This window comes from Vombatus ursinus, unplaced genomic scaffold (genome assembly GCF_900497805.2).
Source record: "Vombatus ursinus unplaced genomic scaffold, bare-nosed wombat genome assembly UNPS02015255.1, whole genome shotgun sequence".
Lineage (NCBI taxonomy): Eukaryota > Metazoa > Chordata > Mammalia > Diprotodontia > Vombatidae > Vombatus > Vombatus ursinus.
In genome coordinates this window covers 41,329,758-41,342,321 of record NW_020955033.1, presented here as the reverse complement: position 1 = coordinate 41,342,321, position 12,564 = coordinate 41,329,758, and positions in this window count along the sequence as shown.

The following is a 12,564-nucleotide window of genomic DNA, read 5'->3' as shown; positions in this document are numbered from 1 at the left end:
TATGGAACATTGTGCCAGGGCCCACAGGGCAGGCTACATCCCCAGAGCTTGCTCTTACTCATCTCCCATCAAGGTTCTAGGGATTCCCCCCCTCCAGTAGTTTTGGGAGTGGTTTTTCTAATGCTATAGGCTCAAACCCCCACCTAGTTAAATTGTTAAAACTGATTAGCTTTCACAAAAGGATAGTTACTGGAAAAATATAGCAAGAATTCCCAGACCAGTCACATTCTACTCTCCAAAATCCTGGTCTCTGGGGAGAGAGGGCTCAGACTTAAAAGTACGAGCTTGCTTCCAGACATTTGTCTTATCAAGTTCACACCCAGGTGTTACACAGCCTCTGGACAAGCCATTTCCTTACCTGCAGAATCTGGTGTCTTGGCTTCTAAATTCACTGCTGGTCTAGATCATGCAGGTCTAGATCATGCAGGTTGCTCCTAGGACCCCTTTTCTCCTCCCTTCCCCTCCCCTCCCTTTCCTTTCCCTTCCTTCCTTTCCCCTTCTCTCCTCTCCTTTCTTCTCTCTTCTCCTCTCATCTCTTCTTCCCTCTTTCTCTTTTCTCTCCTCTGTCTCCCAATGCCACCAAAATGGAAGACTTAGTTAGAGGCAGCTAGATGAAGCAGTGGCTAGTGCTAGTCCTGGATTCAGGAAGACCTGAGTTCAAATCCAGCCTCAGATTACATCTGTGTGACCTTGGGCAAGTCACTTAACCTGTTTGCCTCAGTTTCATCATCTGTAAATTGGGAATAATAACAGCACCTATCTCCCAGAGTTGTTGTAAGGATCAAACAAGAAAATTGTAAAGCATTTTACATAGTCTCTGGCACACAGTAAGTTTGATATAAATGTTAGCTATTATGAAACAAATGACCCACCTCAGTTAAATTTGAGCCTGTTGCTAGTTGCAGGGGATACAAAGACAAAAAAAGGGAAGAAATTCCTCGCTTTCACATCATTGAACCTAAAAAATAAGCTGCTGTTTCATGGTACACCTGGTAGACAGGTTACATGAGAAGATGAGATCTGCTGGCATACATAATGAATAATGCTATTGAGCCTATACAGATATGCATAGTAAAGCAAAATACATTGCCACTTTAACTATGTTCAAAAAAGAAAAGAAAAGAAAATATACTTAAGTCTATACTCTGAGTCCATCACCTTTCTATCTAGATGGATAGCGTGATTCATTATGAGGTTTTTGGATTTGTGATTGGTGATTGTGTTGATCAGAGTTACTAAATCTTTCAAAGTGACTTATCTTTACAATATTGTTATAATTGTATAAATTGTTCTCCTGGTTCTGCTCTCTTGACTTTTTATCAGTTTATACAAATCTAACTAGATTTTTCTGAAGCCATTCCCTTTATTATTTCTTATAGCACAAGTGTTCCATCACTTTTATATACCATAATTTGTTCAGCTATTCTTCAATCTATGGGCACTACTTTATCTTTCAATTCTTTGCCACAATGAAGAGTTTCCTATATATATATTTGTACTTGTGTGTGTTTTTCTTTTTTTCTTTGATCTTTAGGGTTATAGACCTACCACTGTTTTCAGTAGATTAAAGATTAAGCACAGTTCAATAGCTTTTTTGTGTGTGTGTGTGTGAGGCAATTGGGGTTAAGTGACTTGCCAGAATCACACAGCTAGTGAGTATTATGTGTCTGAAGTCAAATTTGAACCCAGGTCCTCCTGATTCTAGGGCTGGTGCTCTATCCACAATTTCATAGCTTTTTAGGTATGGTTCCAAAATGTTTTCCAGAATGGCTGAACCACTTCATAGTTCCACCAGTGGTATGTTAAAGTGTTTTCCCATAGCCCCCCCCAACATTTATCATTTCCTTCCCCCCCCCAATTTTACCAATCTAATGAGTATGAGGTGGTGCCTCAAAATCATTTTAATTTGCATTTTTCTAATTATTAGTGATTCAGAGAATTTTTTCAGATGGCAATGTATAACTTGGATATCTTTATCTGAAAACTGCCTATTCACATATCAGTTGGGGAATGGCTCTTATTCTTATAAATTTGAATCAGTTCCCTATATGTGTCTTAGAAATTAGACCTTTATCAAAGAAACATGCTGCAAAATTTCCCCCCAGTTTCATGCTTCTCCTCTAATTTTAGTTACTTAGTTTTGTTTGTGCAAAAACTTTAAGGTTATATAATCAAATTTGTCCATTTTACCTCCTGTGAACCTCTTTATTTTTTCTTTGATTATGAATTCTTCCCTTACCCATAGATCTGATGGGTAATTTCTTCCATTCTCCTCCAATTTGCTTATAATGTTACTTTTTATGTCAAATAAGCACTTGGAGCTTATTTTAATGTGTAGACTACTTTTCAGTTTTTCCCAACAAGTTTTGCCTAATATTGGATTCTTGCCCCAATAGCTGGGATCTTTGGAATTATCAAATACTGGTTACTGTGTTCATTTACTTCTGTGTATTATGTACCTAGTACAGTGATCAACCTCTCTATTTCATTTGTGGTTGTTCAGTTGTTTTAGTCACGCCTGACTTTTTTTTTTGCCAGTATCTTGTCAAAGATACTGAAGTGTTTTGTCATTTCCTTCTCCAGCTCATTTTACAGATGAGGAAACTGAAGCAAACAGGGTTAAGTGACTTGCCTAGGGTCACACAGCTAGTAAGTGTCTGAGGTCAGATTTGAACTCAGAAAGATGAGTCTTTCTAACTTCAAGCCTGGCACTCTATCCAGTTCACCACTTAATTTCCCCCTCTATTTCATACCCAGTACCAAAATTATTTCGATAATTTCAGCCTTGCCATGTAATTTGAGATCTGGTACTGCTAGGCTTCCTTCCTTCCCATTTGCTTTCATTAATTATTTGATATTCTTGACATTTTATTCCTCCAGATGAATTTGTTATTAATTTTTCTAGCTTGATAATATAATGCTTTGGTAGTTTTATTAGTTTAATGTTGAATAAGTAAATTAAACAGCATTTTCAGTTTTATCATATTAACTCATCTTACCCATGAGCAATAAATATTTATCCAATTATTTATATCTGTTTTTGTGAAAAGAGTATTTCGTAATTGTGTTCATATGGGTGTTCATGTCTGTGCCTTGGCAGGTAGACTCCCAAATATTTTATACAGTCTATAGTTAATTTCAGTGGAATTTCTCTATCTTTTCCAAGAAGTATTATCTGAACCTCGATTTTTCTTGAGTACTGTTCAGCATTGCTAGAGAGGATAACAGGTATACCAGTCATAGTTGTCTTACTCAACCATATAACATTTACTTGGGAAAAATAAGACTACCCTACATAAAACAATTGGGGAATAGTGTGAGGTATAGACTCCAATACTACAGGAGCTCAGGGAAGGGAGAGATAGCAAGATAGGCTGGCATATTTAGGGAGTGGTTATTAGGACTTGAACGGGGTTTGAGGAGGAAAAGCCAAAGTAGATAACAGGAGGGAGAACAAAAGGAACAAAGAGAGGGAAGGAAGGCATTAATTATGTCGTGCTCATTAAGAGCAAGGCTTAGTAGGGAGAAATTAGGCTGAATAAGTTTGAGACCAAACTATGAATTTCCTGGAAGAGTGAGAAATTTGTATTTTATTTGGCAGGCAATAAAGAACAGTCACAAGTTTTTGAGCAGTGAAGTATGTGACAGGAGGAACATGGTACTTAAGAAGATTAGTCAGGTAGCCCTTGGGGTGGAAGAGGCTGAGCTGGAGAGTCAGCTCTCTGCCAATGGAAAAATACAGTTTTCTTAAAGTGTTAATGTTTGTTAATGGCTTAATATATTACCTCTCCCAGGTGACACTTGAGATTGTCATTAGAGCTTAGCTTACATATTTACCCTGAGTACTAGGAGATACTACATGCTGAGTTAGTGACTGCTACAACTTCCTTTACCTCTTGGCTGTTGCCTTGGCTTTGGATTTTCTAAATCCGAATCCTATCCCTATCCCTCTTGGCTTCTTGCTGCCTCACCAGGCCCACTCCCACTTCGATTTCTCACTTTGCCCAGGGATAGTCCAGTGTATGTCTTGAGTAGGTAGGACTAGTATTATCAAGGGAATAGAGAAGGCCAATCCCTTGTTCCTTGTTTCCCTCAAGGCCACTCCTGCAGTCCAAGTTCTCTGGAGGGTTTTTTTTTTCAGCATCCCTAGCCTGTGACCCGTATCCTTACCCTTCCTTTAATCTTCTAAATTGGGTTTTAGGGTGAGGAAGACCACCTTTCTGGCCATCTCAATCCTACCTCTCTACTCCCATAAAGTGATTCACTCCAAGGGGGAAAGAAGTACATCAATCAGCCTTCCTTATTTGCAATTTGTATTCTGTAAAAGCTCTATTCATTGCAGGGAATGATGCTTACCCCTACTAAGAGATATATTAGTGCTAGAGCCCCAAAAACTCTCGTTTGTGGCTTTAGTCTGCAACAGAAATTCTAACCTACAACCAGGCCTTCAGATTCCTATTGGAAGGTCTGGCCTGGGAAAGATTATATAAGTGTAGCATTAAAAAAAAAATAGTTGCTGAACTCAAGGACTGGCTCTATGCTTAATCTCTTTCTCTCAGATTCCCATCTGCTCCACATTCAGGCATGTGGTCCAGATGACAACTGGCCTCTAATGAGAGGAGGGCGAGGCTCCTTTTCTGACACTCTTCACCTGTTTAGACTGCAGCCTCAGCACTTTGGGGACAAATTATTTAAAGGTTAGGTTTTGGTTCATGTCTACATCTCCCCAAAAAGTGGAGTAGAAAGGTACTCAATGTATAATTTAAATCAAATATGGGACAGGTTTTCTACAGTGAAAAGAAATGCTAGAAGACATAAAAGAATCCCATCATGCATTGATAGCACAAGAAGGCTGATGCTTAAACCTCATCTGTACATGAAGCACTGACTGTTGGTAATATATTTTACGTTCACCTTGGCTCTCTCCGTTCTCACAACTCCCGGTCCATGTCTTCTGGTAAAACAGACCAGGGCGTTGGTTTCTTCCTCTTGTAGGCAGTCATCTTCCCCAGTGATGAAGTTGTTTTTGCTGCTGGTCAGCTTCTTTCCAGTGGCCCAGGATCTCTGGCTCTCTAACTCACAAGATTGTCTTCAAGCCCGGACATGTCCACCTCGAGTTTGATGATTGGTCACCTTCTGAGGAAAGGAAATACAAAGTGAAAAAAGCAACGAGAGTCCCAGGCATAGTTCAGCTAGTAACATTCTGTTATTGCTGTTGCCACATAAGAGCAGTTCCCATAATAAAGTTAGGGGACTGGAGGGAGGGAAGGCCACCTCATCCCCATCCACAAATTCCTCAGGAGTCTCAGAGTTATATGATGCCACCTGGATGGTTCAAAGAAAAGAGCCAGTAGTGAGCTCTGTCTCCTTTTAGCAGATACAATAACCACCCCACTGTTGCTGGTGTGGGAGAGGGGAGGAACAAGGACACTTAGGGTTTTCTTCATTATATCAAAGCACAGGACCTTGCAACACTGGGCCGTTGTATTCTCACTTGTTCAGTGGCTTTTCAGTTGTGTCCAATGCTTCATGCCCCCATTTGGGGTTTTCTTGGCAAAGATACTGGAGTGGTGGGCCATTTCTTTCTTCAGCTCATTTTACAGATGAGGAAAATGAGGCAAACAGGGTTAAGTAACTTGCCCAGGGTCACACAGCTAGTAAATGTCTGAGGCCAGATTTGAACTCATGAAGATGAGTCTGCCTGACCTCAGGCCTGGTGCTATATCCACTGTACCTTCTCTAGAGGCCTGCCTAAGTGCTAGTCTCCCACCATGTCCCTGGAGTCCCTGGAAGTTTGCAGGGGAGCTCTAGTCACATGCTTCCTGGTATGGGTCTTAGAAACCAATTCAACCTCTCCTACACAGTAATCATTTGGAGGTATAACAGGTCTTTTTCAGACTCCTCAGATTACAGTTTATAAGCATCTATTGTCTCTACTCCACCTACTTATAAGCCCAGTCCCTCCCTGCATACCAAGTGAGCTGTCATGGACCAGAGTAAGTGTGGCTTTGCTACTACAGGGTAGCTTGTGGAATACTGGCTGATCAAGCATGGGGGAAGCTTCCTGGAAACTGCTGATCTTAAATAGAAAGGAAGACAAAAACCAGCATGTCTGATAAGGGAGATCTGAAGCTCACCAACAAGGTTCTGAACTGAGGAATACAAACATGGAGGGAGGGGGCAGTTGCAAAGGGGATTTGGGGGTTGGGACTGAGTCAGGGTGTCTAATATAAGGGATCTTGTCAGTAGAAAATAGGAACCTCAGCCAATCAAATCACCAGTCAATTCTGTCACAATAGGGTTCAGAAAATGGACTCTGATAATTCAGGTGACTTCATGCACATGCAGAGTTACTTTTATGTGTAGTGGCTCCCTTTTTATCTGCTCCAGCTCACTGGTGCTGCCCAAATCCTCTGCATTTACTGGCAGTTGGAGGAAGATATAAGCCACAGAAAGTCCCATGGTATGAGACTACTAGGCCTACTTTCTAGGGATGGCAGGCTCTGAGATGTTTGTCTGCTACTTTACAAAAGTACAAAAAGTCCTGGTTTCCTTTTAGGTCAGCCAGCAAATGCTTTCATTGCCCTGTAGAGGAATCTAACCCTTCTGGGAAGTTAAACTTATCCCCATGAGGTAGATCACCTGTTTCAGGACGGCAACGTGAATATTTCAGTGGAGCCTGGTGACTTTTTGGACAACTAAAATTGCTTTCTTTGCTCTTTTGGTGAAGTGATGGGCAAATGATGACTTTTCCTCCAGTTGTTATGTGAGACTGTAGAAGACATTAGGGAAAAGGATGGAGATAATGTACAATTGATCTGGCATATTCATCAATAGCTTTGACTTCATATTCCATTTATATTGACATAATCAGGTTCATTCTGAGAAGAGTATAGCAGCTGGAGGGATGGACTTTAACTCAGGAAAATTCAGTTTCAAATTGAGAGAAATGATTATTAGTGACCAATGATTTGGGGAGATCCAGAGTTTCTCTTTTTTCTAAAGTCCTAATTTTTTAAAAGTTCAGTCTCTTGAAGGACCTTGCTAATAATGAGACTGGACTAACTTTCTTGCTAGTGGGGTTTCCATAATATTCTGCTCAGGCTTGGGTGGGAAATCAATTCTTTGAATAGTTTGGGGTGGTCTGGGTATAGAAATAGGCTTTGTCCAACGGTGACATGATATCACACTCAGCCCCTCATGGTAACATTCTTTCTCTCATTAATCGTCAGCTGGAGTTCATTGCTACTCCTCTTCTAAAAGAAAATATAAGCCCTGAGCCTGCCACCGTGATTGCCTATGGTCTAAAAGAGATGGCCAAATGACCATCCCTGTATTAATACATGTTCTGACTTCATTAATAAAATGATTAAATTACCCAGAAACTGTCTCTAGAGCCTTTTTTAATTACCACAAAATTCTGCTTCCAGTACTCACTTAGCTGTGTAAACATGGGCTGGTTACTCAGCCTTTCTGATCTTCAGTTTCATTATTAGTAAAAAAAAAAAAAAAAAAGATAATAATGTCTGTATCTCACAGGATTATTGTGAAGTTCAAATGAGATATTTTTAAGTGCTTGCTAAGCCTTAATGTGGTTTGTGAATGGCTATTATAATTATAGAAATAATTATTATTCTGATAACAATTATAATTAATACTATAGTTACCATACAAATGGTTAGACTAAAGGGTGGCCAGCTTCTCTAAACTAATTTGGAATGCATATGCAATTTTGATGTTGAATTTTCTTTTAATTCTTTCTCTGCTTATTTCCTTTTGCCATATTTTCTGCTCATCATTTGCAGGTGCTGGAGTTGTTCCCAATTGCTTTATATTTCCAGTTTGACATCATCTTGGAAACTATCATTTTTTTTTCCTGGATCTTCTGGTTGTTCTTCCTATATGCATAATTGGCTATCAATAATATTTTCTTCTTCTATCTTTGGTAACTCTCACCTTCACTCAGATAAGCACATCCATGCTTTATGCATTCACATTTACTCACCTGATTCTTCCTAATTAAAAGCCTTTTTAACTGGATGAATCTGGCTTCCATATTGACAGCTATAGTACTCATAACGTGGTTTTGATTAGAATGATAATAAGCAATCACTGTTTTGCTTGGAATTGCAATCAATGACTCCTTCTGTGTGCTATCACACTGTTTCTAAAATCTATACTGTGTCACAGTGGTTGCATAGGGTTATCACAGCAAGGTGGCACAGTGGATAGGGTGATGGGACTGGAATCAGAAAGTTTTGAATTCTAATCTTGCCTCAGATACTTACCAGCCACATGATCCTAGGCAAGTCACTTAACCTCTGTCTGCCTCAGTTTCCTCATCTGTAAAATGGTAATAATAGCCCTTACTTCCTGGTGTTTCAATAATCAAATGAGATCTCATTTGAGATAATATTTATAAAGTGCTTGGCACAGAGCCTAGCATATAGTAGGTGCTTAATAGATGTATTCCACAATGTGGCAAACTTGGCCTTTTAGTGGTTCACAGTAGGCTCTTTTCCTGCTGCTGCTCAAGGTACTCATGGCCAAACAGGCCAATCTTTATTCCCTCCCAGCTGTGCTTCTGACTTGTCTTAGACTTCAAAACCATGCCCTGCCCCAGATTCCTTTATCCCCTATCTCCCTTTCCACCATGTTGCTTTTCAGTTCCTTTTGGTTGTCTTCCTTCATTAGAATGCAAACTCTTTAAAGGCAGGAATTTACTTTTTGCTTGTATTTGTATGCCAAGTGCTAGCATGGTGGGTGATTCATAAGAAGTGTTTTAATACTTGTTGCCTACTATTGTGGATTCATGACCATTCTCATCCATCTGCCTCTGTTTTGGTGGCAGGAAGACCTTGGAAAGGCCTGATAAGTATTGAGAAGCCAAACATGAATGTGTCTTGTCTATACCTCTTAGATTGGCCTGACAGCCAAAATTGGTTGATGGCCCCTTTTACAGAAGTTATTCTGATGCAGGTAGTATTAGCAGATCTTGAAGTATCTTCTGCCTTGATATATTTCGATTGTGGGAAAATCACCTGTATTAAAAAAATGAGATAGTTAAATGAGAATTCCTGTCATTAGAAATGTGAAGAAATCATACTAGGTTATAATGAAAGGGGACACACCAGGATGATGGTCAAAGGAAAGGATCCCTATCCTAGTCTCTGCCAGCTTACTGCCTGAAGACTCCTCCCCCTTTCCTTTCCCCACTACCTGGCTGTCTTCCCCCATTCCTACTCTCCCCTAGGTCTCAGCTAGTCCTTCTGTGGATAAGTTTTAAATCTGCACTACCAGGAAAGAAAAGGAATTTACTTGTAAAGATACACAATTTGACCTCTCATTCTCTGACAGGACACTTCCCAAGAATCCATTCTAGAATATATTATTTTCACATGTAGTCTGTTCAAGGAAATAGACTAATCCAATAACTCTGAGTTTCCCTCTCATTGCTGCATCTAATCACAACAACAATAATCCTTTTTCATTTAAAAAATGCTTTAGAGTTTACAAAATATTTTCAAAAAATACTATAAGGAAGGCAGGGCAGAAATCATTAGGCTCTTTTGACAGATGAGGAAACTACAGGTCAAACAGATTACCTTGTTAATATGTCTGAGGTCATGTCTAATAAATGGGTGGGTGAAGAGGAGAATCAAGGTCATTTATTTCCCAATCCATTGGTCTTCCATCATTTTCGTTCTTGTTGTTAAATCAGGTGTGACCCGGTTTGGAGTTCTCTTGGCAAAGATACTAAGGTGATTTGCCATTTTCTTATCCAGCTTGTTTTACAGATGAAGAACTGAGGCAAACAGGGGTAAGTAACTTGCCCAGGGTCACACAGCTAGTATGTATCTGAGCTTGGATTTGAACTCAGGAAGACTCATCTTCCTGAATCCAGCGCCAGTAGTCTATGCACTGTGCCACCTAATTGCCCATGTCTTCCACCATACCAAAATTATAAAGATTTCAGAAGTTATAGGTATGTCGCCTCGCATTTGACATGGCCTAAAAGTATCAATCAAACAAATACTTCCTAACCAGGCACTGTTCTAGGTGCTGGGGATACAAGTACAAAGAAGGAAATGATCCCTACTTGCAGGGAGCTTACATTCTCGTGGGGAAGACACATATAAATATATATATATATATAAAGATATATAGTGAATAAATACAAATATATGTAAAGTAGTTAACTACGAGATAGTTTGGGAGGAAGGGCACTAATAGTTGATGGTGCCTGAGTTGCATTTTAAAGGAAGAGAGGGATGCAAGAAGCAGTGCCTTCCAATCATGGGGGACAACAATCTTCAGTTTCACAGAATCTTAGAGTTGGAAGAGGCCTCATATGCCTTCTAATACAACCTATTCCTGCACAGGAATCTCTATTACAATGCACTTGATGAGTGGTCATTCAGCTTTTTTTTTTTTTTGAAGATTTCTAGGGACAGGGATAGGGCAACTAGATGGTGCAGTGGATAGAGCACCAGGCCTGGAGTTGGAAAGACTATCTTCTTGAGTTCAAATCTGGCCTTAGACACTTACCAGCTGTGTGACCCTGTGCAAGTCACTTAACCCTGTTTGCTTCAGTTTCTTCATCTGTAAAATGAGCTGGAGAAGGAAATGGCAAACCACTGCCATATCGTTGCTAAGAAAACCCCAAATGGAGTCAGAACGAGTTGGTGACTGATAACTGAACAACGACAACAACAAAAGTGATGGGGACTCACTACCTCCTGAGTCAGCCCATTTCACTTTTGGTAGGTCTAATTTTGGGAAGTTTTTTCCCTGGGTCATTTGTTTTTGTTTTTAATCTGGACCTGGCATTTCATTAGTGTGGGCAATCCTGAATCAATGTTGTGTCTTTAACTTATAGCCTTAGAAAGTTGTCTGGGATACTGAGAAATTAAGTGGCTTGCCCAGTCATACAGCTAGCATGTATTAGATGTGAGGCTTGAACTTAGGTCTTCCTGACTCCAATGCTGGCTTTCTGTTCCCTGTGCTAAACAGCCTCTAGGTTAGAATTGAATTTTTGAAGATCTGATGATTTTTATAACTATTTGCAAAAAAGAATTAGAAATTGGGGGGATACCCATCCGTTGGGGAATGGCTGAACAAGTTGTGGTATATGAATGTAATGGAATACTATCGTGCTATAAGAAATGATGAGTAGGCAGATTTCAGAAAAACCTGGAATGATTTCTATGAACTGGTGCAAAGTGAAATGAGCAGAACCAGGACACAGTAACAGAAACATTGTGCAATGATCATCTATGAATGATTTCTCAGCTTTTCTCAGCAATGCAATAATCCAAGACAATTCCAAAGGACTCGTAATGGAAAATGCTATCCACATCCAGAGAAAGAACTGATGGAGTCTGAATGCAGATGGAAGCATACTATTTTCACTTTTTTAAATTTTTGTGTGTGTTTTCTCCTTTTGGTTTGTTTCTATTTTCACAACATGACTGATATGAAAATATGTTTTACATGATTTCACATATATACCCTATATTAAATTGCTTATCATTTTAGGGAGGGACGAGATAGGAGGGGAAAGAAGAAGGGAGAAAAATTTGGAACTCAAATTTTTTAAAAATGAATGCTAAAAATTGTCTTTACGTATAATCGGAAAAAAATAAAATATTATTTAAAAATAAACTATTCGAAAATTGCTATATAACTATGATTTCTCCAGTAGCCTTGGGGCTCAAAAAGGCAGGCCTGATCCTTAACAGTTGTGTCTCTCCTAGACATCATTCAACTGTTAGTTGATGCCCTTTTTCTTTTGGCCCAAGAACTGAGATATTAGGTTTCTCAGTCTGTCACTGGGACTTCCTGATATTGAGCAAAGAAACAATCCTTCCCAAACCCATATCTGTTTGCTTTTTTTCATTTGTACTAAAGCAGATACACTTTCCATGTTTTTCTTCTAGAAATCTGAGACTGGGCGAACAAGGAAGTCTTAATATTCCCTCGTCTGAACAATACAAAGCCTTGTTGTGCTCTGTAGCTGCCAGTAAGCACACTTTTTTTTTTGTTGAGTTCAGTCATCACTAGATGTTGGAATGTGAGCCCAGATTTTTATTTTCTTTTTAAAAAGTTTATTGAGACGAACAGAACTAGAACTAGAACTTTTCTTGGAAAAAGAAGCAACAAAAGAGAGGGGATGTGGGGAGAAGTCCTTTTCTCCTTACAAATAGAGACCCAGATTACCCCCATTCAAGTAGATGGTTCTATAATGAAATTATAATCTTATGGATTGGAGGGAGTAAGGCAACAAAGGATATCAGGGTTCTTCCTTTGTTGGCACCTTTTGTAGGTAAAAGTTCTCTTATTTATCTGTTATAACTAATGTTCAACAATAGGCTAATGTTCAACATTGGCCTTCATGGTTAATGTTCAATGTATTTACTTCCCCTTCCCATAGTATGATCTCATATTTACAGGTACAGTCCCTCTATGCCTTCTCATCCTATGTGATTGTTGTCTACTTTCCTTCATTCTTCTTTTATATGCTCACAGGAAGCTTGAAAATGATTTCAAATATGGCAGAGCTGG